We start from the raw sequence: 27381 nt of genomic DNA on the forward strand, positions 1-27381 counted from the left end.
CAAATGCGTAATAAAATTACAAGTTCTGCTTCTAACACTGGTAGCATATTTATTTTTCCTCTATTTAGTTATTCCACATTTCCCTAAAAAATGCATCCTCTTGAGTTACTTCTTCCTGTGATTCATATTCATCATTTTCTGACACTTCTTGTTCTGCTCCTGAATCACGACCTCTTTCATGAACAGAATCCTCAGGCTCGGAGTCAGCGCCATCACTGTGAACATCTTCGTCACTCAGCTCATTGAACCATTCCAGCCATACATTAAGATCTCTACTAAACTCTGTCCGAAGTTTTTTGCCATTAACATTTCTTCCACAATTTAAAAACAAAGAGAATACTAGGTAATATGGAAGGTAACTGTAATCAGTTTCCATACGTCTAAATTTACGCACATGAAAGATCGATTGAATCTAGGAAAGCAATAAAGTAATACATACTTTGTTTCAGATTGTGGCAGCAGAGCTCGCGCGGATGACAAGTGTCCTCCAGATTATAATAATGTTTCATAAGCAATGTATCTTTCGTAACTGAAAGATAACAATGATTGGAGGTAAGAGCCGGAGAGTTGACAGAAAGGTATTGAAAATAGCGCGAACTCAATCCAGCCCTGTCACGCAAAATTGAGCGGGAAAGTCATGTGGATGACGTTTGTCATCCGCGGGAGCAACGGAGGGTTAATCATATGATACTGCCTAACACTGTACACCTTCACACAATGTCAGTGTACAATGTACATAAATTTCATGCCGATTCATACTCTTTGCGTTAGCTGTTGGGCTGCCTCCCAGCATGGTCATTCCGATATCGACCAACAGAACTAACACACATTTCTGAACTCGCTGACTATGCATTTTGCAACGCTCTATTTGCCCTGATTTCTAGAATCGTTGAAATATGATGTGTTTGGAGACTGTAAATCGTATTAACTTGCTGAAAAGGTATTTTTCTTGTTAGAAGTTGTCAAAACTGTCGGCAATTGATGACTTATCAGTAACTGGCAGATATAACTCATTAGTATTGCTGGCAATTTTGCTGCAGCTGTTGCTCTCCTCTGGCAGTACATCATAACATTAGAAAAAATGTAAGTCTAATATTCGCTACTGCTACTAATAAAATGGTATTCCACTTATAATTTAGTTTTTATAATTCGAGTAAGAAAGGTTTTTCCGACTTCCACGTAAGAAAGCTAGGTAGCATATGGGTGATTTTGGAAGGGCCAAATGAATTAGAAAAGAGTCGGCGGTATGTAATCTTGAGAGTAAGGAGCATCAACACGAAATCTGAAGCAGCGCTGCTGGTTGATATGAAAGACTACAAAAGACCGAAGACTGCCTTGTGTGTTTGGACCAGCCTGAACGAAGGCAATATGAGCAACTACAAATAAAAAAAAATAAAAACCACAGGCAGAACTGCAACTAAAACACATTCCAAAGAAGCAACCAACAGAAGTAATGAGTGGTTCCTCGCTAAGGAAGATATGGGATATGGGGACACTACCCACTAACAGAACTTCATCATTTGCGTTATCAAAAAGATTCTACTGTCATATCCACCACATTTATCACAGAAAGCTGCAATACTGTTAGTAACAAAGGGGAGCCATTGTGGACAATTTCTACCAATAGAAATTGATTAAGTTGTTAAACAACTGTTTCATTCTTTGGGTTCTCGAAAGGGCTCTTTACAATGACGTCTACATTTAGCCTATTTGAAACTGGAATGTGGACATATCAGCAACATAAAGCCGGTCTATGTGGACATACCTCGTTAACATTTGTTGTTACCGCAGATGTGTCACTAATTGCACTGTCAGGAATATTTTCAAAAGTTATTCTGCTGTAGACTGAAACACTAACAACGTCAGCAACAAAGTTTGGATTCTTTAACGAAGATTTCAGTTCTGTCTGTCTTTATTCACCTTTAATTTCGCGCCCCTAACAAACTCGTTTGTATGGGACTGCAGCACAGTTATCAGAAGACAGTAGGCTACTGTTCTCTGCTCGAAACACACGCCAGCTGAATTTCCTCGCCGGACACGAATCGAAACACGCAGCGAACCTGCAGGTTAAAAGCAATGGTAAGACATAGCCGCAAGTTTCAACACTCACGGGCTGTATCAGTGATATAAGCGAGACTGCAGCATAAACTTATCCGCAGCATACTCTGGCATGGATTAGCTTTTCTGTGCATACCCTGTCAATTTGAGATGTGAACAACACTCCGTTTCTGAAGAGACTGTCGTGAGCTAAACGCCTTCAACAGCGATGTATGGCAGAATTTAGGGTTTATGTAAACAGTAAACAGTGTCCGTTGGTCGATACACTTAAGAATCACTTGCAGAAAGAACTGACAGATTTGTACGATACATTCCGAAAAACATTGTGCTTGTTGAACGTATCAGCAAAAGGAAAACATTCAGTAGTGACCAAATCTGTAATTTAAATGACCGTGATTATGCAGTCAATAGGGCGAAATTGCTAAGCACGAACGTGAGAATATAGTCCGCATACCAAAATTATGTAAATTGAAATGACGAAATGTTGTCGTAGTTAGCATACCGTAGCTTACGCATCCACTAGCTCTCACGCACAGTCTGGCGTAACGTACATGGAGCAAGAGGCCACGATAGCGAGGAAGTTACGACAGATTCTTCACAGGTGTCGCCTACACTCTGGCATCGGTTTTCAGCCGTGTGGCAGTTAGGTATGTCAAAATTTTTCCGCTCATCTGTAGTTCCGTTCAGGAGAAATGGGATGACGTGCCCCCATTTTTGCAAATGTCCCCATAACCAAAAGTGTAGGGAATTTACACGTTTGGGGCGCCCACCGATAAATCCATTAGTCTTGAAACGTCGTCAACCATTGTTTATGCACATTGGCATGAAAATGCGCTGGTGCATAATCATGCTTGAACGATACCTGTAATCTTTCCTGACATGTCACATCTTCCAGCAAGTAGGCAAAACGTTTCTGAGAGTTACCAAATGTGCAGCAATCAGTGGCAAAATCATGTTTTATTTGTTCACTTTCGGTGCTTGCAACCAATATGTAATACAGTATTACTACTCATGGCACATATTGGCTGCAAGCACCGATGATGGCTGTCAATCAGTTGAAATCGATTTGCAAAGGTGAATAAATAAAACATGATTTTTGCCACTGGTTGCTGCATATTTGGTAATTTTATGGTTTACGGTCGCTGCACAACTTGGGAACCACATGGAGCCCACCATTCATAAGATCCTGAGAGTGTCTTGACACTAATAGTCAACCATGTTTTCGTTACGAAGATTGTGAATGGTGTTCTTTGCCAAGTCATGTCTTTTTAACTATGTACAATGATTTTCCACACGTCACTTTCACTTCAGAAATACACCTCCTGGAAATGAAGGAGTTTGGCAGCACTGTCCATGAGTCATACTTGAACACTCAGTTTCACTTTTTGCTTGTTGTCATTTTCATCTCAACATGGAGAGTCTGATCATTGCTGGAAGCAGCGGCGGACTAAGCCCGTCGGAGGCCCGCGGCGGCGAAACTAAACAAGACTCCTGGCCTGGTTAGAAACTGATGTATTTAGGGTGCATGTAACGTAAAAAGTGAATAATATAGCTGTAATGGCTGATAAAGGTGAGAAGCTTAGAACACGAAACAATATTTAGCACAGATCAGCCCCAGTGCAAAGAAATATTAACGAATAGAGCAAAAAAAAACTAGTATTTTATATGTCTGGAAACAAAACTTGTACAAGTATAATATCAGTTAGTTTCCTAATCCTGGTACGAGACAGTAGTTGTTATTGAGATCATTAGAGTATATTTCTTCATGCCTTTATTTTAATGAAATTCCCAATAACGTCATTGAAATATATTTCATTTGGAACTTTTCTTTCAGTTGATAAAGTGGACAAATAAACTAGTCGTTTTTAAGTAATCGTAGAGGTAAGATACACTGAAGCGCCAAAGCAACTGGTATAGGCATGTGTATTCAAATGCAGGGATAGGTAAACAGGAAGAATACGGCGCTGCGGTCGGCAACACCTATATAAGACAAGGGTCCGGCACAGTTGTTAGATCGGTTACTGCAGCTACAATGGCAGGTTGTCAGGATTTAAGTGAGTTTGTACGTGGTGTTATAGAGCGATGGGACTCTGCATCTCCGAGGTAGCGACAAGGTGGAGAATTTCTCGTACGACCATTTCACGAGTGTACCGTGAATTTAAATAATCCGGTGAAGCATCAAACCTCCGATATCGCTGCAGCCGGAAAAGGGCCCTGCAAGAACCGAACCAACGACTACTGGAGAGAACCGTTCAACGTGACAGAAGTACAACTCCTCCGCAAATTGCTGCAGATTTCAGTGCTGGGCCATCAACAAGTGTCAGCGTGCGTACCATTCAACGAAACATCATCGATATGGGCTTTCGGAGCCGAAGGTCCACTCGTGTACCCTTCATGACTGCTCGACACAAAGCTTTACGCCTCGTCTGGGCCAGTCATCACCGACATTAGACTGTTGATGACTGGAAACATGTTGCCTGGTTGGACGAGTCTCGTTTCAAACTGTATCGAGCTGATTGACGTATACCGGTATAGAGACAACCTCATGAATCCATGAACCCTGCATGTCAGTAGGAGACTATTCAAGTTGGTGGAGACTTTCTCATGGCGTGGGGGATGTGCAGTTGAGGCGATATGTGACCCCTGATTCGTCTAGATACGACTCTGACAGGTGACATATATGTAAGCATCCTGTCTGATTACTTACAACCATTCATGTCCATTGTGTATGCCTACGCACTTGGGCAATTCCAGCAGGACAATGCGATCCCCCACAAGTTCATAATTGGTACAGAGTGGCTCCAGGAACACTCTTCTGAGTGTAAACACTTTGGCTGGCCCCAAACTCCCCAGGCAAGAACGTTAATGAGTATATCTGGGATGCCTTGTAACGTGCTGTTCATAAGAGATCTCCACTTCCTTATACTCTTACGGGTTTATGGACAGCCCTCCAGGATTCATGGTGTCCATTCCCTCCAGCACTACTTCAGACATCAGTCTATGCCACGTCGCGTTGCGGCACTTCTGCGTGCTAGCGGGTGCCCTACACGATATTAGGCAGGTGTACCAGTCTCTTTGACTCTTCAATGCAATTTATTATTAGTTTCTGTTCAGAAAAACTTATCTCGCTTGATGAGATTGAGACAAATATGATTAAGGAATACTGAATAACAAGTGAATTCGCTAAATTCCCATTTAATTATAAACTGAAAGATTTGTTGACTTGAGCATTTAGCGGTATCATCCATACTCATATCGGTTGCACATAGACGCCTGAGACACCTTTTCACTTCTTGTAGCATCCGCCCCTTATCAAACGCATGTTTAATTTCTACCATGTTCTGCAATACTATAGCCAGAGCGTTATTGGAATCTTCAAGCATAAGTTTTTTTTTCAACAATTTGGAAAACTGAGTTGATTTCCTACATGACCGTGCATCGTCGTGGCAATTCTTGTATAATTCGATCTGTGCATTCAAACATGGATCGTCGCACTTATTCTTGAACTGATGCTCCAACGTTATGAGCTAGTTTGCCCTGCACTTTTTTATTTACGCTTCTCCTTTCTCGTCCACACCACTGCAATTTTTTGTGCCAAAAGTAACAGCATTCCGTATAACTTTATTTCACTCCGTCAGCAAATTCACATCCATGGTTTTTAATTTGGCGAATCCTTTATATAAAGGCATTTATCGTTGGGCTAAATTTACTTATTCCAGTGTCGTGTGCCAGAAGTTAATACAGGTCACAGAGGTAAAATCAAATATACAGGGAGGGGCAAATAGAAATGGCCCGGACGAGAGGATAATGTCGGATGTGAATGTATACTTCTTACCACATCCCGTGGCCCGCACACCACATGTACGGCTGCCACGTGATCCACGCTGCCACAGAGCGTAGTGCGGGCTGTTGTCAGTGTGAGTGGAGCAGTGCAAAGGGGACGATGACATTCACAGTGGAGCAGCTGGTGTTCACTGTGGAAAGTTACGTGACAACGAAGTCGAGGACAAGGCGTGATCAGATGTTTTCTGAGAAGCTTAATGGCGTCAGAGTGCCAGCAAAGAGTGCCATTCAACGCTTAATCCGAAAATGGCGTCAGTCAGGATCTGTTTTGAACAGGTCAAAAATCCTTCCGAAACGTGCCCAGCACACCAAAATATATGCTGCAGTTCACCAGAATATGTTTCAGAGACCTACCAAATCAATCCGATGCCTGTCACAAGAGACCAGCATATCACGCCGATCATGTAAACGAAGGCTTCACCTGGACCGGCACATGCATCCCTATCGAGCGTCTGTTGTTCATTCATTAAAACCAGGGCCTTCAGTTTTGTGAGCTGTTGTTAACTGAGAAAATAATGAATGACTTGGATCTGTTCTTTATGTATGATGAAGCCTGGTTTCACCTGAGCGGTTATGTCAACCTATATGATCAATCTGGGTAGCGGAGAACCCGCATAACCTCCACAAAACACCATTACGTGATCAAAAGTTTTGGGTTTGGTGTGCATGTATGCCGGTCGCATTATAAGTCCCATCTTTTTTCATCATACGCTGACTTTGACGCGTTACATTGCTACCATTTTTAAACCGTTTGTGGCAGCATTAACGGAGGAGGAAGAAACCTACAGTTACTTCCAACGGTATGGAGCAACTGGGCATAGAGCCGGCCGAAATTTGGAGCACATTTACACAATCTTCACGCCTGACAGGGTTGTTAGCAAAGGTAAGTTTGGTTGCGGCCCGAGCTGACCTTCCAGGTCACCCGATCCGTTGTTGTGCGATTACTTTGTGTGGGAGCCATCAAATCTAAGGTGTATCACAACAACCCTCATAGTCTCCTAGAACTGCAGCAAACCATTTCGGATGAGATTGGAGCAGTCAAACTACGATCTGCCTTCAGCGACTTGCTGACCAGGGCCTAAAAGTGCTAAGCGATGGATGGTGGTCACTTACAACATCTACTACAGCCAGGTTAGTTTTGTAATTCCTTTCCTCTGTTGTGTTTCTCCTTACCCTGGAACTGTTATCCGGGCCACTTTTATATTTGCCCCATCCTGTGGAGGCTTGCTGCAGATGTAGTGTCAAGGCTCGTCTTGGATGGATCTTGTATATCTTCCAAAGTGTTCACACCCGTTTCCATGTTTTTTATTATAACTTTAACTGAGTACCAGAAAATCGTTTCAATCTGGTTTTTATTTCTACAAGTAATTCCCATCTATATATAGAAGACGAGAAGAATCAATGTAACTTGTCTGGAGTTCCAAACCAGATAACGCTAGGCGGAACTAACGACAACTCGTGAATACCATAAATATTTATGGAGACGCTAGCACTGGGATTGAAAGTAGCATTTACACAAACTTTTCGAAAGTTTCATTGTACTCATTCATTCTTACCTGACACTGACGTGGCATTGTCATAATCTTGAGGTCTTTACTATTCAATATTCAAGCCATCTTTTTTCCAGCTGCAGTTGAATATATTTTGACATATTCTCTGCAGTCTCCCACGATATCCAACATACCAAAGAGGAATTCTGCAACTTCCGCAATGTTATCTTCTGTATGGACGTACCTACTCGTAATTATTCGGCTCATTTTGTCAGCTCTGGTTCAGCGGGAGTGTTGTCAAACATTATTTCGTAATATTTAGCCTTTGTTGATCTACAATAAATTTCGGTTAACACGTTCTCCCAAAACAAAAATAAATTCATTCTGTATCCCTGTTGTAAAATAAGAGTGTACTCCACCTGTGGAATCTTCAAGCTCTAAACAATGCTCTTTTAATAATGGATCATCTTGCGCCATCAATTGCAGAAATTCTGAGAGACTTCCTCTGTTTTCCGATGAAACGTCTTCGCGTTGACCACAGAAGCAAGGCTCTGCTGGGCTAGAATTAGTGTAACATCTAAAAGACGTTGTAAAATGTTTTTCTCCATTTCTCGATCTATCATTAACTTATACTCGTATTTGTAAACTATAGTTTTAGTGCAAATGTGTAAATAGTATAGATATCAAAAAACTTTTTACGGAGAATCGCTACGTCTAGTAGGCAACTACTTGTCGTTCTACAGTTCTTAAGATCGATGCAAAGTTTTACAAGAAAATTGTAAAAATTCTGAGCACATCCTTTGAGAACTGCTATGGCCTTATAATAGGTAAGTAGAAGATACCTATGTTAGTATTTTGCATAAGTGTGGAGCCTGTAACTCTAAAGTGCCTCTTAGTTAATGAATGTATTTTGACTTTGTGTGGAATTTGATTAAAATAGTCTGGCTCTGAGGACCTCTAAATCTCGAGGCACCCGAGATTTGGAGACTTTCTCAGCTGCCCCCTTAGTCCGGCCACAAATTGATATTTTAATTGTGCAAAATAATTAACTGATCAATTATTATCTCGACCCCCTGGTGACACCATGAATTTTTCCCAGTCGGCACATGGGTCCCCTCCGTCGCCCATCTCTTCCCCTCTCACCTTTCCCCTCTAGCCACCTTCCCCCCCCCCCCCCCCCCAACGCTGGAAATGGCGGGAAACTCGGTCAGTCTGAGTTGAGGTGTCAGACTGGAAGGGTCAATGTAGTATTTACTTAAACAATTTCACTCCGTTTATTTATTTAAATATTTAGGAATGCCTCTCCAGAGGATATCCCACCCCTCCCAAAAAAATGGAGTGAAAAATCACTCGGTATGTGTTGGACTGGGTGAATCTCACAACAGTGGGGTAACATGTCGTCAGTCACATTTCATTAAACAATTTAAGGCTTTGGGATACTGTTTAAACAATTTGCCGGAGATAAGGCAGTGTTGGGATATTTTTTATTCAACCAGATTGCAGAGATGGATTTCAAAAAGTTTATTTACTTATGTCTAAAGTCTACATTACACCTTGAAATTGTCGATGTCACGCAACTTGTGCTAACAAAGAGAAAAAGAAAAGAAAAAATAAAAGTAAATCACGGTACCACATAAGACAAGTAGCAAGCGGACTCAAACTGTACGTAGACCGCCCTTTCACCTACAAGTTGAAATAAATACCTCTACAAGTCGAGATAAGTACCTCTACTTCAGCTACAAGTCGAAATACATCTAAAGACACTCCTACACTCAAATATACATCGAGTAAATCAACTAAAGAGATTCTGACATACCGTAAATGAGCTATCAACCACTTCTACACCAAACAAAAACATCGTTAAATGCATGTAAGCGTTACCTACAAACCACTGCACTAGGAGAGGTGTAATTTGCTTTGCTAACGACACGCTTTCAAACGTTTCAGATGTGTCACAGGAAATACTTTGTCTCAATAGACATTGGAATTCGTAGCACTATCCTACAGTGGAGAAACCTGCGTGTGTAATTACCACCACAACGTATTCGGAAAAAATACCCAATGTATCAGTAATAACGATCACTGCACCCCGCTGCCGTTCGCGTGTGCTTTAAGAATGGATCGGAGGCCACGTGGCGATCCATTCACTGCACGCTGACTGCTATCGAATGAACCCCGGTTGGAAGTCAGATCGCCAGCCCTTGCGACGTCAAGGATCAAGCCATCATACAACGGGGCAAGGAATTTCACGAACTTTACATCAATTTCTCCTCTGAATTGGGTACTCATCCAAAATGAAGCCCTCTGATTGGCTGGCTCTGAAACTTGGTGAGTCTTTTAGAGGAGGATGACTTACCTGAGTTGGTGTAGGACATTCCTCATTACGTGGATCAAATGCTAATTCCATGGACCCAAAGTGGAAAAGGTAATTACTCACTTCACTTATAACGATGTGATCGTCATACATAACACCTGTATTCTTCTTCTTCTTCTCTGTTGAACATTCTAATTAATTTTCATTATTATCTCTCTCTTCTACAGCGATGCAGCAGGTCGCTGTGGCTAGGGCATCGGGGTGGGCCAAACCAAGGGCCCCAAAGCGCGGCTGCCGCACCTGAGGCTGCTGCTTAACCTGCTATCGGTGCTGCTGCAGCACCCTGGATAGGACATCGGAAGGGCAATGGGCTCGCAGGCCCGCAAGAACAGCTGCAGCATCAGTATCGAAAACCATCCCCTCAATACCCAATCTCAGCCACCTTCGCTAATGGGGTGGATGTAGCCATCATTTGGTTAGCAATAGCAACGATCCTGTAGCTAGCGGTAGCTCCCTCTCCCGTCCCTTTAGAGAATGTCATCAGACTAGTAACATCATATCGTGGTTAGGACACTCGGTGATTGTGGTCGCATTTGTGGAGCGAATCTTGTTCACTAGGCTCGAAGACCCGGCAGGAGAGTAGCACGACCCTGTCGGATTTCTAAGCGCGTGCCTTCGTGTCGTGGAAACGGAGCTCCTCAAAGTTATTAATGATCCGTGGTATCCGTCCATCAAATGCAGGGCAGTCCTGTGTATCGAACTGTCGCACCTCCCAAATCTGCCTGTGACCTTGAAGTCTTCACTATTTTTGGGGGGAGGGGGGGGGGGGATGGATTGCGTTATAGCATGGAGCATATCAACCGTGGAGTAGTCACGTGAATCCACCTTGGGAACTATACTTCCGAGATTGACGTTAGAGTGTGAGCTAAAGCACTTAGCCGAATACTACACCTAGACATCCATTCACATCTCTGTGATCTAGTAAACAGAGGGTCCACATCTCATAAGAAGGCAGATATTAATGTTGAAAATAAAACCGATTAGGGTTGTTTTGCATGGTCAATCCTGATTTGCGAGTGAAATTACAAGCAGAAGGATCATCCGCAGCACACATCTCAATGTGGCGTAAGTGCTCACTTTCGTAACTGTTATAACTTTGACGGTATCGAGTTCCCTATCAAGATGCAGGACATACATAAATTTGAGGCTCAGAATACCAGAATATCGTTTCATGTTTATGGGCAGGAGAACTGCAACTCAGATGTGCAGAACTAGCACTAGTCGTCGGCCCCGTCCCATTTCTCAAAATTTGCAAGTGACCGTAACATGCACGTAGACATGCTCTTCTTCTCATATGAGAAAAATAAGGAGAAAGGCAACTATCATTATGTTTTTATAAAAGCATGTCTCACCATCTCAGCTCCCAGGTGAGTAAACACATAGGTAAAGAGCATATTTGATTAAGGTGCCTCAGTTCCGTTTCCTCAGACAAGTTATAAGGGAAACATCTAGTAGAATGCACTTACAAAATTGTTAAGTTTAAAATTGCTCATTATGAGGAGCGATGGCCGTTTGTGTTGTACTCTGAACGCCTCCTCACTCCTGTGCCCCCCTGTGAAGGTGACCCTACGGCCTCAAAGATTATCTGTACAGAAAAACGCGTACCATATGCGACAGCGTACCAAACTGTGTCGTCCTGTGATTGGAGTCTTAAACGTCACAAATTTTATGTCAGGGAAATCCTGCGACCTGACTTCTCACTCATCTTGAAAGACTTTCATGGGAGGATGATAAGCTCGACAGCGACAACATTCCCACGACCAAATCGAAGGAGAGTGAAGATCTGTACCATAACCAGGTTGATTGTCATATTTGTGAGCCCCCGTTAGAGAGGAAGCGGAAATTCCTCGTAGGGTCCACCGTCATCTTACGGGGAAGATCCATGGAGCAGCTCATAGTACGTGCAATTTAAGGTACGAGTTACCAAGCCAGCTACCCGAGTATGATGCTCACTTTCTTGTTGAGCACTTGGCTGATTTCGGGATGGAGAAAAATTAGGTCAGTGTCCTACCTGAGAGCGTCGAGAAATATATATTTCATTCTCCAAATGAATGACGCTAAGAATTAAGCCCAGCTTCCCTGACCCTCTACTTTTTATGCAGGCACCACTTCAGAGACTCAATGAAACTCTACCTCGGGAGAATATGCACATCACTCGAGCTGCCTTTCCCGACGAGGAAAAGTTTTAACTTGTGACTAGGAAGGGGGTTTTCCCATATGAGTATGTAGATAGTATGGAGAAACGCAACGAAACCAGGCTACCCAACATAATTATGTTCTCCAGCAACCTTACAGGCGAAGCCATAACGGATGCAGGTTATGAGCATGCCGTGAATGTCTGGCGGGAATTCAAAATCTCCACTTTAGGAGAGTGTGCGCGGCTTTACATGGACACAGGCGTGCTTTAGCTTGCGGACATTTTTGGCATATTCCAGAGACTATGCATCACGACATATTCTCTGGACCCCGCTATTTATTACACGGTGCATGAGTTGTCTCGGGACGCTATGTTCAAGATAAATGAAGTGCAGCATCGAAGTATTGACTGATCCTGAAATGCTTCTTTCGTTTGAGGGAGGGATCCGTGGGGCACTTTACCAATGTGTCCATAGACACGCCAAGGTAAATAAGTCACAGATGGGTGACCGGTTCAACTCATTCTTTGATTCGAGTTACATCATCTACTTTGATGCAAATAACCTATACGGGCGCGCCATAAAACAGACACTGCGGATTGGAGAGAGCCAAGGGTGCCCAAGCCGGCCGCGGTGGCCGAGCGGTTCTAGGCGCTTCAGTCCGGAACCGCGCGACTGCTACGGTCTCAGGTTCGAATCCTGCCTCGGGCATGGCTGTGTGTGATGTCCTTAGGTTAGTTAGGTTTAAGTAGTTCAAAGTTCTAGGGGACTTATGACCTCAGAAGTTAAGTCCCATAGTGCTCAGAGATATTTGAACCATTTTTGAAGGGTGCCCAAAGACGAACGCACGGAAGTAGGTGGAAAAATCAAGGAGGGTATGGTGGCTGATTCTGATATAGGGTATGTTGTAGAGTCAGAACTCAGATATCCTATTAGTTTGCACAATGCGCACGCCGATTTGCCGCTGTGCCCAGAGCTGCTACTTCTGTGAGGAGGCTCCACCCCAAAACTGATTACAACGCTGGGGGATAGGAAAAGATACATTATTCATTATTTTAATCTCCAGTCGTGTCTCAGCTCTTGGGTATGGACATTGTTAGGATAAGCCGGACTTTCAAGCAGCCCGCCCCCCCCCCCCCCCCCCCCCCGCCCTTGAGTGAAGGAGTGTATTGATTTGAATTTAGACAGAGAGCTTCCGCGACGTGTGACTTTGAGAAAGATTCTTACAAATTAATGAATAATTCAATTTCCGGCGAAACAATGGAGGGAACGGCGTGAAATTTTAATTAGAGCCTAATTAGCATGACGTTATGGCGTAAGAAAATGCATCGCCACACCAACTTTTAAGTGCGCCACCATATTCAATGAGTACTTTGTTGCTGTGTAGATAGCGTAGACTGCAGTAGAGTTTACAAAACCTATTTATGTGGGGATGTGCAAATTAGACCTATCCAAACCCCGCATATACCGCTTTCATTGTGGGTTTGCAAAAACTCATTTCACAGATCCTAAATTACTTTATATGAATACAGATAGCTTCATCTGCTGGGTGAAGAACTACAGTCCATATGAAGTAATGAGGTTCCACGGTAATGAATTCGACCCATCCTCATACACGCTCGATAATCCTTATGGTACTGTTACACAGAATAAAGAGTTTATGGGGCTGATGAAGGACGAGACGAATGAACTGCCGATTGTGGTGTTTGTAGGTCTGCAGTAAAAATGTATGCGTATCCCACATTGGAAGATGCCACCGGGAGACGGGCTAAGGGTGTGCGTCGTATGGCATTGAGAGCCCCTCCTATCACAGCCTCGGCACATGGTACTGCAAATTAGCATTGGACAGAGAGGACACGAGATGTAAACTGTGCTGCAGTGTAAAGTCGGCCTGTCGCCTCTTGACGATAAAAGGGTCATTTGTAATGACGGAACTGAAACTCTCCTACACTCACGCTATTCGCTTGTAGCGAGAGAAGGTGTGGGGGACAGGGTGGGGGACTCAGAGTGAGAGGGAGAGAATGAATGACAGAGAGAGAGAGAGAGAGAATGCATGTATGTGTGTGTGTGTGTGCGCGCGCGCGCGCGTGTGTGTGTGTGTGTGTGTGTGTGTGTGTGTGTGTGTGTATGTATGTGTATGTGTGCGTGTCATGTGAGGTATAAATATTTATTATTTATTTAAGCACACAGTATGTGTGGGCTGTGAAAAAGAAAAAAAAGGTTAACAAATGTAGAAAGCATGAAAAGAAATATTTTACTATCTCTTTTGCTTGTCACCTAAATATTTATTTATACACATCGTGTGTACTGTGCACATATACAAATATATCTGCACACAATATGCATCATGTAAATACAAATAGTTTTTAAGTTTCGCCCACTGCTAGCCGTTTAGTCCGATTAGTTTTTAAGTGTAGATGTACATAGATCCATCCATTTCACTGTAAATTACTTCGTCTGTTTAGGGTGGACGTGTAAATCCATCCACTGTAAATTATTCCATCTGTTTAGGTGGAATTTCTTTAGTATTAATGTAAGACAAAAGTACCTTTTTTATTGGTTACATCCCTTTTTATCTGTGACGTGAACCAAAATATTTCATACAGTACCACTTTTAATCGGCGATGTGATTCAATCTATTTCAAACAGCGCCAATCAGAATCTATGGCCTGAACCAAAAATGTATCTCTAAAGGATTTCAGGCAGTTATGATGTAAACCAAAAGAACTCTGTAAATTACTTCACATTATATATATATATATATATATATATATATATATATATATATATATATATATATATGAATAAAAATAAATTCGTTACCATATATCTTTGTTGTTATTTCACAAATAGCTGTGCTCACAGACGTATTTAAAGGTTGTACAAAACGCATAACGTATTAGTTTGAAGCGTGAGGGAGGTGACGTGTACGACAGAGAAAAACAAAGTACAAGAAATGTTCGCATGGGACTTTGCCTGTCATATTGTCCACACTGGGTTATGCGCACAGATAGCGCGAGACCATGTGTGTTTCCAAAGATATGTAGCGAACCTGTCGAAAATAGTATCGCCAGTGCTTGAGGAAAATCACTGCCACAGTCTCTGGAGTAAACTACATGGATTCGAATGAAATGAATAAAAAAAAAAGAAACAGGGAACAAACATATTTTAAAGTAAAATTCATTTGTTTCTCTTCCAACTTAAAAGTAATTTTACATTTTCATTATCAGACACAACACTATTTTTACCCATCTTCTCTGTCTTTTGTCGATGAAGAGCACGACACCCACAGATTTACGGGTCTTGAATGGCAGCAAACTTGAATATTCGAGACATCCATGCGATCTTCTCCTTCCTCTTCACGTAGATCATGGTATCCATGTGGTCGAATAATCGAAGCGACGTCACCGTATTTTTATAGTGTATGCCAGGACTATCCCAGTAAATTCCATGGCAGAAATGTGTTAACCACTTTGCGCTCCTCCGTGTTTTAGCACACTGCACATCCTTGGAAGGTCGAGGTGAAGCAATGTTTGCTGAGAATGCCTCTAGCATACCTGCATAAGTGTCTGCTAGGAGTGCAACATCTTTAAATGTGAACGGTACTGGAACCCTGAGCATCTGCAGTGATGTTCACACCTTGAAATACCATTGCATAATGAACCGATGAGTGGGCAGTAGCTAATCACGTGGGCCTGTAAAACTAGATCAATGTTGCATTGTGTTCTGGGAAATTTCCTGACGCTTAAAATTCAACTTCTACATCTATATCTCCAGATTTAATTTTATTATTCTGGTTTCAGCGGTCTATTACGATAACTGGCACCAGCTCCTTGAATTTCTGTGGATTGAATAGACATCCTACCTCTTCACCGCGCGGGGTAGCTGTGGGGTCTCAGGCGCCTTGCCACGGTCCGCGCGGCTCCGCCCGTCGGTGGTTCGAGTCCTCCCTCGGGCATGGGTGTGTGTGTTGTCCTTAGCGTAAGTTACTTTAAGTTACACTAAGTACTGCGTAAGAAAAACATTCAAATGTGTGTGAAATCTTATGGGGCTTAACTGCTAAGGTCATCAGTCCCGAAGCTTACACACTACTTAACCTAAATTATCCTAAGGACAAACACACACACCCATGCCCGAGAGAGAACTCGAACCTCCTCCGGGACCAGCCGCACAGTCAATGACTGCAGCACCTCAGACCGCTCGGCTAATCCGGCGCGGCGGTGCGTAAGATTAGGGACCGATAACCTCAGCAGTTTGGTTAGATAAGACCTTACCACAAATTTCCAAATTTTCTCCTTCTTCTTCATAGTATGAAACACAGGACTTTGCATACATGTCATATGCTAGACTATACACATTTTCATCCCAATGCAGGTGTAAATTATTATAAAGGTAGAATTCGGAGTTCAGTTAGATTCTGGCATTATTTAATTTGCATTTATAAAATTTGGTGAAATGATTTGCTAAGTATGATGAACCTGGGCGTCTCCAGTTGACTGGTGGTTTTAATGGACCGCATTCGTCTGCTTGCAGTGGGTAGCCTTGGGTACTCGAAAGCCTAACATGAACAGAAAGATATTGATAGAAATACACCGGCATTCAGAACTTTTAAAAATTTCAAATGCTGCTCACCGTGATGTGTGGCATTTTCCATTTTACTTTATTAATGGTGATCTCGTTCTTCTCTTGAGCTCCTTGAATGTATGAGTTGTTAATCGTTGCACTCCACACCAGAACATTCATTACAATTCACTATTGGTAGTGATTAAAATTGTACAAGACACGTCTTCTGTCGGTGAAGTATCGTTGTAACTCTTCTGGCTACTCCAAATAAGTCGAAATAGTAGACTTTATCTGTATTTTTCTCAACATACGCCAATCAGTGGGTTCCTAGCCGTCCCGCCCCCACTCCTGCTGAGAGACCAGCAAGGGCAAGCATGAATATGGGGACAATTATACTTGATGTCTTGGGTATCAAGAGAATCTAAGTGTTTCAGGCCATTTTCAGCTTCATACATTGCTGTCAGGAAACAGGTTTTAAACATCTCTTCTTCTTATACAGCATGATCTTTTTCTTTAGTGCACAATGTGCTGCATTCATAACTCACTTGAAATTCACACCCAAATCGAACATAACTTTACCAGACGTGGTTTATCAACTATAAATGCTGCAATTCGCTGTCCTACACCAACATCCCTTCTCACACGTATTGCCTTGATTTTAGCAGCTAAAATATTTATGTTTTGCGTATGCAATGTCGTGTTGCGAACATTCCTCGTCAAGAAAGTGGATCCCCTTATTGCCATGAGGCAAACATTTTTGAAGCTTTGTACCAGGTCCGCAGTAATTATTTCCCGGAATGTGCAATTTGATAGGAAGTTTGTCGATAATGGATCTTCTGTCACGCGTGTTATGCTACTGTGCTGGTTGTGCTCTTTGCACCCCATTACATAACAGATCGTCAGCATCAATCCAGATGTTTTGTGTTACACAAAAACCAAGTCATTTGACTAGTGCTTTATTCCCTCGACCTTTTACGATGTGCTCTATGAGAAACACGTGTGGTTCTGAGCTCTTCTGCATTACCACAGCGTAAAAGCAACCTGAAATTTCAGTGTCACTGTTATCTATTAAGATGTAATTTCTTGGTATTGTTCTCTGCACTTTCGAAACTGCGAATATCTCACTTGACTGGTTTAGGAATTATGACTTCTCAAATGCTGTCTTGTGTTTTTAGATATGTACCAAATCATCCGCATTAAGTTTCTGTTTACGTGGATCAAGCATTTTAATGCGATAGTACACTATATCCAAGAGTCCATTGTCGCGAACATTGGTTGGTCTCTTTTTTATTGTGCTGTGTTTGGTTCTATTATACTGAACAATTATTTCTGGTAGGAGATCTGTCCATTTTTATGAGTCACGAACGTTAAAATGCATTCACATTTGACCTTTTATTGTTCTGTTCAGACATCCCACAATATTCTCTTTCAGGGGGGTTAATGTTGAGTAGTAATGTATTCCACACCGCCGAATCATGGTCTTGAGATACGCATTGCAAAACTCTGTATCATGACTGGTTTGGTGGTTATCATGACATAGATTACTCCCTATCTGTAAAAAAATGCAACATTTCTCTCCATTTTTCTTTCAGCAGGTAATGTACAGGAAAATTTGGAGTATTTATCAGTATGCACTAAAAATATTTGAATCCATTATTTTCATGTGAATATTCTGTCATATCTACAAGATCAGACTTCCATAAGTCATCCAAACCTTTAATCATGACATGTCTACAAAAGTATGTTTTGCGTTCTGGTTTGTGCAGTTCTTCAACTACTGTCTCTATATTCATTCGATTATACCATTCTCTCTTTTCTGAATTGAGATAATTATTGAGATAACCTCAGTCGAATGAGTGGTACTGTCCGCAGTAGCTGATGTCATGAGCAGTCCTAGTCGATCTGTTATGAGTCTTTCATCTTTCACACTGAATGTCAATACCATCACCACTGATATACCGACCATCTAATAATAATGGCTTTATAGCGTATCTGTATTTCCCATCTTGTTGGTTTCCTGCTTTCCATGTACACTAATCAATTGTAGTATTTCACCATACATCTCCAGATCTTTGGGCAAAAATGTCGCTGTTCTTGAGGGTTTTAGGAAAACGAGGTTCAGTAGACCTGATGTTCTTTGAAATTCCCTACTCCCTATCTGTACTGTTTTTTGAGTTTAAACCTATAGGCTGTGTGCCCGTCGTGTACGGTTTTTCATCACTGACAATGAATGTTTTGTCTTTCCTAGCGTCACTGTGACGGTTAATCGTCATTGTTGTGTATTTTCACTGAGAGTTCACCTACAGATTCAATAGATGTTTGAAACATTTCTCACAGTATCTGCTCTCGACTCAAATATCCTAACTTTAGCAAACTTAACTTCCCCGGAACAGCCTTCCATGCAGTGATGATCTTGTGCTTAGCTGACATCTTGCTATATACTAAGTGGACTGCTCTGCAGGCTGCACCATATATACATTTCACCCAACCTTTACAGTTACATGATGTACTTCCTTTCCAGTTCCATTAACTTTTATAGTTAAGTCGTCTACTTTCTTCCTCAGAATGATGTCTCTAGTTCCTTAACCCTAGCGCCTAATTCGTTGATCAGTCTCAGAAGAGTCCATCCATGTACAAATACATACTCTATCTATGTACACCTACCGTCTTGGGCTGTCTGCCGGACATACATATAAACTTGTCCATGGTATGGTGTGTAATAACATACTCATCACTGTGGGCATAGCTACATACAAAGAAACTTCTGGAGCTTTCATATCTATCTACCATCATTCAGTTTTCTTGATTTATCAATAACAAGAAAACCGTATTTTGTGTGATACCAGCAGTCAGCACATATAATTACAAAATCATTGAATGATATGTCAGTTCCTGCTTGGTAAATGTGTTTTAGATTCAAATTGTCTTGTTTGAAAGCTATGATGCGATATGCATTATCCCACACCATCTGTTTCACGATTCTGGATTATGTCTGACTCAAATAAAATGCGTCAATACCCATATAGTGACCAAAACAGAAATATAGTAGAATTTGATCTTTGCTTTCCATGGTGACATTATCAAATATGAACACTATGTCTGACTTTACTTTTTCTGGTGGAGGTTTGATCACTTTGGCTGAATGTCATAATGTTACACCATCTACAGCCTGCAATATCTTTTGCAGTAGCTGGAACGTCAGTTGAATCAGTGTTATTGAAACTACACACACATGCTCAATGTGGACTCCATTCAGGTGTGTTAATAGTGATTTGAGAATATTTGTCTTGTCACACTTGGATGGACCCAGAATTATAGCTCTTATGTTATAAGCAAGGAGTATCCCATTCTTCTTCTTTTTCTTCTGGTCTTCTTCCACATCATCACAGGACCAATCACTTACAGCAAAGTCCTGATGCTTCACCCACCCTTCCATGATACCACCTACATTAGATCATGGCGTACAATGGCCTTTTACAAAGAAATTAACACTTGTAATAACAAGAATAATAATAATAATAATTATAATTTTTGTTATTATTATTATTATTATCATTATTATATGGGTAGCCACTGCAGTGTAATCATCATACTAACTGAGCTACCATGACTACATTATACTGAGTTGATTATGAAGTAAGAAATGATGCACCAGACTTGTGATTTTTTACCTATGTATATATACACATTACATACATATTTCATTAAAAAATTGTACATAGGATGCAGTAAATCTGAGAAATGAACAGGTTCTTTCTTCACCATCACTCCTGTACAGAATTTACCAAACAACACGTTCTTATATGCATGGAATTCAGCTTGAATTTCTCTGAAAGTTATTGGTTGTCCATTAGTTTCTTTGCTACTGTATTGATACACAGCTGTAAATCATCAGCATGCACAGTATCCACTCAGAGAAAGTCTATTATGTCTTTTTACACACTTTGAACACAATGCAGCCACCTGTTGAGTCTTTCTGACACACAGGAAAATATCATCCCTAGACAGAGCATGTTTGCAACAGTGGAGTATCGCAGATAATTGATTGTGTTCCCTGATTTCACAGGGAGTGCTGAGTCATCATACAGTGTTGTAATTGAGGGAGTTAGAGCACAACAATTAATGTCTGGTGGGGTACGAGTTGCATAATACTCGGTGGTCATCTGCTGATTGATACGGACTTCAACAGGTTTCATTTCATCACACTCATACTCAGTAAACTGCACTTTAACATTTTAGATACATTTTCCATTTCGGACAACACATATCAGTCATTGTCTTCTACAGCTGCTAGTATACCGATATTTAAACGTTTTGGACCTGTAAACGTTAAATTGTATGTTGAAGTGAAAAGCATTAGAGTGCTAGATGCAACTGCTAGCTTCGCATCTACAATGCCTACACCTCGTTCTTTTTGCAGCAGTGTTGAAATCTTCTGAGATGACTCTCATGTTGGCAGCCAGTACTGACCTGTACCATGTGGGGAGACCACTTGCACACTTTTGTGAGTCAGGGACAGGCTGGGTGTATTCATCACTGAGCGGTACAGACATCGTTATCCAGCTCCAGCATTCTGACCATGTGCACAACAGAATCCCATGGTGCCGATGCTGATGCTTGTCCTGACGTGTTGGAGGTCACTGCAGGCCCTGGCAAGCTGATGGTCATTGCTGCCGATGGTCTGGACATGTCGGAGTTCACTACTGGAAGAAGAATAAGCAATAATCATCCACAAAAACGAATAAACTATAGCTGAACACAGGAAAAACATGAAATTGCAGTGAAGCTATATACGTATGACTTGTATGGTTCTTCCCATGCTGCTGCTATAGTGTGCTGCATGATCACGACTGCTGCTAGTGACGCTTCATGGTTCTTCTTCTTCCAGAGACTGACTGAGACTGGCGAGCTCCCACATCTGCCCTTTGTATGTGACATAGTGATCATGTGACTGGATATGATGTTGCTGCACTGCTCACTCCTATTGGACACTACCAATTCTCAGGTCCTGGTGGAGGGGGGCAAGACCTGTTTGAAGAGACCTCTGGCAGTAGTTTTGTGAACTTCCTCATTCGGTCAGAGTTGGTGGAGACATTGGTCTCTTAGACATGTTGACAGGACATTTCAGAAATGGAAGACAGTTCCAAAACAAGCAGTAGCCTCTGTGGGTTGTGAAATGCTACTTCAACCCATCCTACTGCATCACCATTATTTGTTAAAATGTATTCTTCTTCTTAAGCTCATCCGTTGCCTTTCCTTTCCAGTCTTTGTGCAGGGAGCTATGGGTACAGCCCTCAGCTGCATGATTACAGGTAATATAGCTGTTAAACTTTCCCTTGTTCTACACAGACATCTCGTCCATTGAAAATATCATATAAAATAAACTTATGTCCATCCTACCCAGCATCTCAGCACAGACTGAAGCTCCCTCACAAGTTGAGAAGAAGAGAGGGGTGGGGAGTGGGGATGGCCAACAGCACCTTCTGGTGGTAGTGCTGTGAACTATGTAAGTTGGTCTCTGAATCTCAACGTGAACACACAAAATCTGATATTCCCGCCAATAAATTTGAATTCCCAGCTATTTTCTTCTTGGAGGGGTGGAATGTTCTCTGGCGGTTGCATTTCTAATCGTTTAAATACATAAATCAATAAACAGAGTGGAATTGATTAAAAGATTACCATATTGATAGTAACAACTCAAGATAGACTGAGCGAGTTTCGCTCCATTTCCAGGGGTGGGGAGGCTGTGGAGGAGGAGTGGAGGGAGTGAGGGAAGGGATAGGTGAGAGGTGGTGGGGGAAGGGTAATGTCACATAGAAAATTCCGCACATAATTGTGTCTGGTTATTAAAGTTAACAACTTTTCAAAGCAATGGAGTTTTATGATTCTTTCTGTCAGATGCTGAAGAAACGTAACCACAAAGTTATTTACTAATAATCAAAAGTTCACATTTTTTGTGTTAGGAAAATAATTTTAGCGTACATTATATGCCAAAAACTCAATATGACTTCTGTGTAAATGTAATTTGTATCCATCAAAGCACCACAGTCATACACGTAAAATTAATAGAGTTTCAGTTCTTAATCATTTAATTAATCTTACCTATATCTGAAACATTTATTTGGATTTACGCCTATTCCATAATTATTAATAGTGCAAACTTCAATACCACATCATCCGATTTTTGAAATAAGCGTAATGTGGTTGTTAAGTACGTCATTTAAACTCAGATAAATTCTTAATGTTTGCTGTTAATACTTCAGTTCATGCGTAAACTCCTCGGTCTACAAAGAGTCACACTATCTCACAGACACGTGATCTAATCTGCTGCAGGTTCTCATGCCACTTTAGCAATGTATTTTCACATACGAGACATTTTCCTGAATGAAATAACCTGCTAGTTAGTCTCGTAGACAGAAGTCAAAGGAATGTACTATACCCAATATGTGAACCATTCTATTGGTCCTCCCTTACTATACGTATGCTTTACTAGATATCGTTTTGTGCATTTGGATTAAGCGAATAAAATGCGCGGGAGCCAATCCATGGATAAAACCCAGAATAATCTGTAAGCAGGTTGAAGTTTATTGATAACGTCAAATGAAACTATTAATGAATCCTTAAATCATTGATAAACCAATTCTCCACGCATAATTAGCCGTTGCTGCAATTCGTATCTCAGATCTGTCCATTATATATAGGCTATCCATTTCAATGAAGAAAGACAGTGATTGAAAAATCAATTTTATTGTGAAGTTTAAAACATATTCTACTACCCATCTACATGACCGCAACCTAGGTCAAAACACATGCTCCATGTCTCAATAGCGGAACGAAATGTAGACCTTAACATTTCAATCGTAATGTGGCCTGATACTTCCCTGACAGGAGTACGTGGATCAGGCAGACCATTAACGTTGTTAGTGTACATTTTGTACTTGATGTACCCCCATGCAAAGAAGTCTAAGGAAGTAAGGTCCGGTGAATGGGAAACCCACAACCGAGGTGACGCTTTGCTTATCCACCTCACCTGAATGTTTCTGTTCAGGTAATCGTGGAGGCGCATCCTCTTGCTGAAACACAACCACATACCGTATGCCATCATCCTGAAGCTGCAGTTCGAGGAACAGTTCTAATTGACGAGGTAGCTGTTACCTGTTACTGACCTTTTGGCACAGAAAAATTGGGCACACACTTTTGATTTTGTTACACCCAATCAAACATTGACCTCGGTGCATCGCGTTCCCACTCCTATAGTTCATGTGGGTCTTCGTATGCACATATCCGGCTTTGTGTCTGTGCACTTTCCCACAAACATGGTATGTGGCTTCATCGGAGAATAAAATGTTGTCCAGTCAATTCTCGTCCCCTGCAGATTCCAGGAGGACAAAACATAGCCCGACGACAGGCAAAATCCTCGTTCTCAAGATTATGCAGAACGTGAACTTGATAAAGATGTTTTCGTTGAGTTAAACGTAGGATTTTCCACACTGTATTACGAGGGACATTCAGTTCCCTATTGATGGATCGAGATGATACCTTCGGACGCCTATGACTGGAAATTCGAACCTGCTCCACTGTTTCTGCGGATATGCGTGGTCGTCCACAACGCGCCTCATCACACACACTGCCGGTACTCTTACACTTATTCACAAGCAGACGAATATGCACCCTTGATGGGGCTCGTTTGTGTCTTCATGTGGCAGTCCGCGTACCCGTGCACACACAATAGCAACCCATTCTTCTGTGTAAAACAACCAGCACGAATGTACCAGAATCTGCAGAGAAGAGAAAAACCAATTAGCGTTTTCATGGAAGCGAATAGTAACTTGAGAGACACCCTGTATGTATATGACACAGTCCACATACAGGGTCCTTGGGAACAGAGATAATCAACTTTCACTAATGTGGAGTCACGAACAGCCGTCATAATTTACGGTACCGTTGATGCCAGTTTTGTAACTAGTCCGGGGAATCCGCAGAGTTGCCTGTACAGGAATAGTGTATCGCATTCTACCAATATCACGGCGATCGCGTAATCACGAAAGATTATTCAGTATCAACATTCAATATTCAGCATGACTTCCGTAAAAGAGGGCAGAGCCTGCCTCCGAAATCAGTCATCGAGCCAGCGGAAACTAACGAACGAATCCCCGTGAACAGCATCACATACCGTCAGTTCATGACGCTGCAGAGGAGTTTCGAATTTAATGTAGGGCACTGGCGCAATGTCTGGCGATCAATAATTTCGCGCCATCACCACTACTTTCCCTCTGCGACCAAATACTCGAGGTGAAAATTTGCTCCGTCATCAGGATTCTAACCAGTTACCTGTGAGTTGATAGGGAGTACACACGTACCTGTGTTTGGGACCTTGGCTACGAAGATATGTCTTGTATAAAGAACCACTCCCGTACTAAGTGAAATAGGACCAACAGAATTTTTAAAAAAATAGGCAGACAAGTATTTATCCACTATTCCACCTGCCAGCTAAGCTATTATATAAGCAGTAACCCAAATTCCCACTCTTTGAAGAATCGAAATCTCGCGTATAGGCCTCAATCGTCTGATTATTTTACAGATGGCTTACTTTTGTTGAGATTACCTTTGATTTTACTAGTGATTTCAGGCTGTTATATAATCTTCAAGCATTAACAGTTTCTTGGATTACTTCTAGTCAGAAATAATTCGTTCAGTTGAAGTAAGATCCCAAATTGTTAACTATCTTCAACTCGCCCACTTGTTAAATCTCGAGACACTGTTATTGATAACCAATCACTTTCTTTCCATTCATACGTACCAAAAAATGCTACATACTCAAGGACTGTGTTCAGTCTCGCCAGGGATGCGTCCCTACTGTAGGCCTGTATTGTTAGTGATTCATTTGTCATGGTCATCCACGATCAGATGGCGGTCACGGGGCATGTTTGTGCACCTTCTGCTTTGACACCACTGGTAGTAACTGTGCTGAGTTCAGAGGTGAACAGTGTTTGCATGATTCCTTCTAAGGAACAACCGGGCCACACCGACGAGTACGTACACGAGTTGAACAGCTTCGTCCGTTTGAATGGTGTCGTATTGTGGGCCTGTGGGAAGCTGGGCGGGCGTATCATCGGACTACCGCACACGCTGAGCACTATGTGTTGGTGACGTGTCACTGCTTTCAACGGTGGTCTGTGGAACATTTCCACACCTTTAGACCACGTTCTGCACGTCTGGAAAGTACAAATGCAAGGCAAGATCGACGCAATGTGCGAGCAGCAGTGGGTCACCGAACATTATCAAGCGACGAAATTTGGACCTAATGTGACATCAGGGATCATTGAGGACCCTCTGCTTGCAGCAAAATGAAGATCACTGGCGTCTCTGGCTAGGCTCCACTGACCACGACACCGCGAAGGATGAGTCGTCTGGTATCGCGAATGACTTGACTGGAGAGTGCAATGGCGCTTTGCTGTCTTCAGTGACGAGAGTAAACTCTGTCGGTATGCGGGTGATGGACGTAGACGTTGAGGCATAGCGCCGTATACCGATCCTGCCTTGGAGGTGGTTAAGTAGAAGATGTGTCTCAGAGCTGGATAGTGACAGATGGTGAAGCGAGACTGGACGCGCACGTAGTTTATGTATCAGCCGCTAGAGGACAGTATTGGATAGGGGACTGTGATTTAGTTTCGACTGTGCCCACTAGAGTGCACTAAAGTAATAGAATGTTTTTCATAAACTGTTCTAGTATTTTCATGAAGTGTTATTATGTCTTTTTGTGTATGTAAAATTTTATAAATGTGTTTTAGCAGTATGAATGATCCGTGAGTGTGGTTTAAGGTTAACATGAATATACTTGTTTAACGAGTTATATGTAGTGGGATTTAGTGTGGGAACATTTCGAAGAAGTATGGATATGGACAAAAGGGAAAGTTAATTCAGGTATAAATAACAATAGTTAACAATTTCATTCATAAACAAAACTTCAGCATATTAATTATGTTCGTAAAAAGTGCAGTCGTTAGGTTTACTACTTTGCGATTGGGTATTGATGAAAAACGCGGACTGAAGCTGGAGAATGTTGTTTTGCTATTGGCTGTTGAGTAAACTGACCAATGGTAAAGCAATATTCTTCGCGCTCCTTTCTCTGCTGGTAGAGAATACTTAGAGTGTTATAGAGAGGAGTCGGAGCCTAACCATGAAACAGTTCGAACGTGTGTAGTAGTAGTTCCGATGGAAATGATAAGTTGCCGGAAGTAGCAGTGTTTCATACATCAAAAGTGTTGTAGAGTGACGGCATAATTATTCCGATGGGTGAGTAGAAATTTCGGAATTTTTAAGTGAATTTTGTGTCAAGAAAAGACATAAATTCTGCGTGGCGTATTGAGCAGGTCGGTGGATAAAATCTGTGACTGCATCAGGTACCGACAGACTTAATATTTGTCCAGCATTTTCATTCAAAAACAATCCGTATTTTTTGTAGCTATTACGTTTTCGGGAAATGCAACACTATAAACTTGCTAACGTGAGTGAAAGGGATTGTGAGTGACTGTGTTAAGATTAGCACGGGCTTGGCAGTGATACTTGTTCACCTGAGTTTCAGAATATATTAATTAAGGACAAAACTTCCAAACTTTCATTTCGTGCGAAAACTTTCTCCCGAAACGTAGATTAGTGACTTAAATTGCAGCCTGGTTCACGTCGAAGTACAGTAGGTTTCGCTCGGCTTCCCTACTGATGGTCTGCTGAGACAATGTTCACAGGTAGGTGCAGGTTCGTCGTAAAGGGACGGAAGGAACGGCGCCGCCGCAAGGTGTGTGGCGTAGACCCAGTGAGCTGCCTGTGTCAGAGCGCATTCACCCACGACAGAAGTCCCACCCCAGGATTCGTGGCGTGGCAGGGGCGCGGGGAATCAGCTACAACTCACATTTGGATT

General features: G+C 42.0%; 1 protein-coding gene across 1 annotated transcript in view; it reads left to right on the forward strand.

The window, feature by feature from the left end:
- The first annotated feature begins 2613 nt into the window (after positions 1-2613).
- The window catches only part of LOC124545587 (fatty acyl-CoA reductase wat-like), a 172588-nt gene continuing 147820 nt past the window's right edge, over positions 2614-27381 (forward strand). Inside the window, exon 1 of the mRNA XM_047124535.1 lies at positions 2614-2705. The gene's annotated coding sequence lies outside the window, so the exon portion shown is untranslated. The remainder of the gene's footprint in view (positions 2706-27381) is intronic.

This window comes from Schistocerca americana, chromosome 8 (genome assembly GCF_021461395.2).
Source record: "Schistocerca americana isolate TAMUIC-IGC-003095 chromosome 8, iqSchAmer2.1, whole genome shotgun sequence".
Taxonomy (NCBI): Eukaryota; Metazoa; Arthropoda; class Insecta; order Orthoptera; family Acrididae; genus Schistocerca; species Schistocerca americana.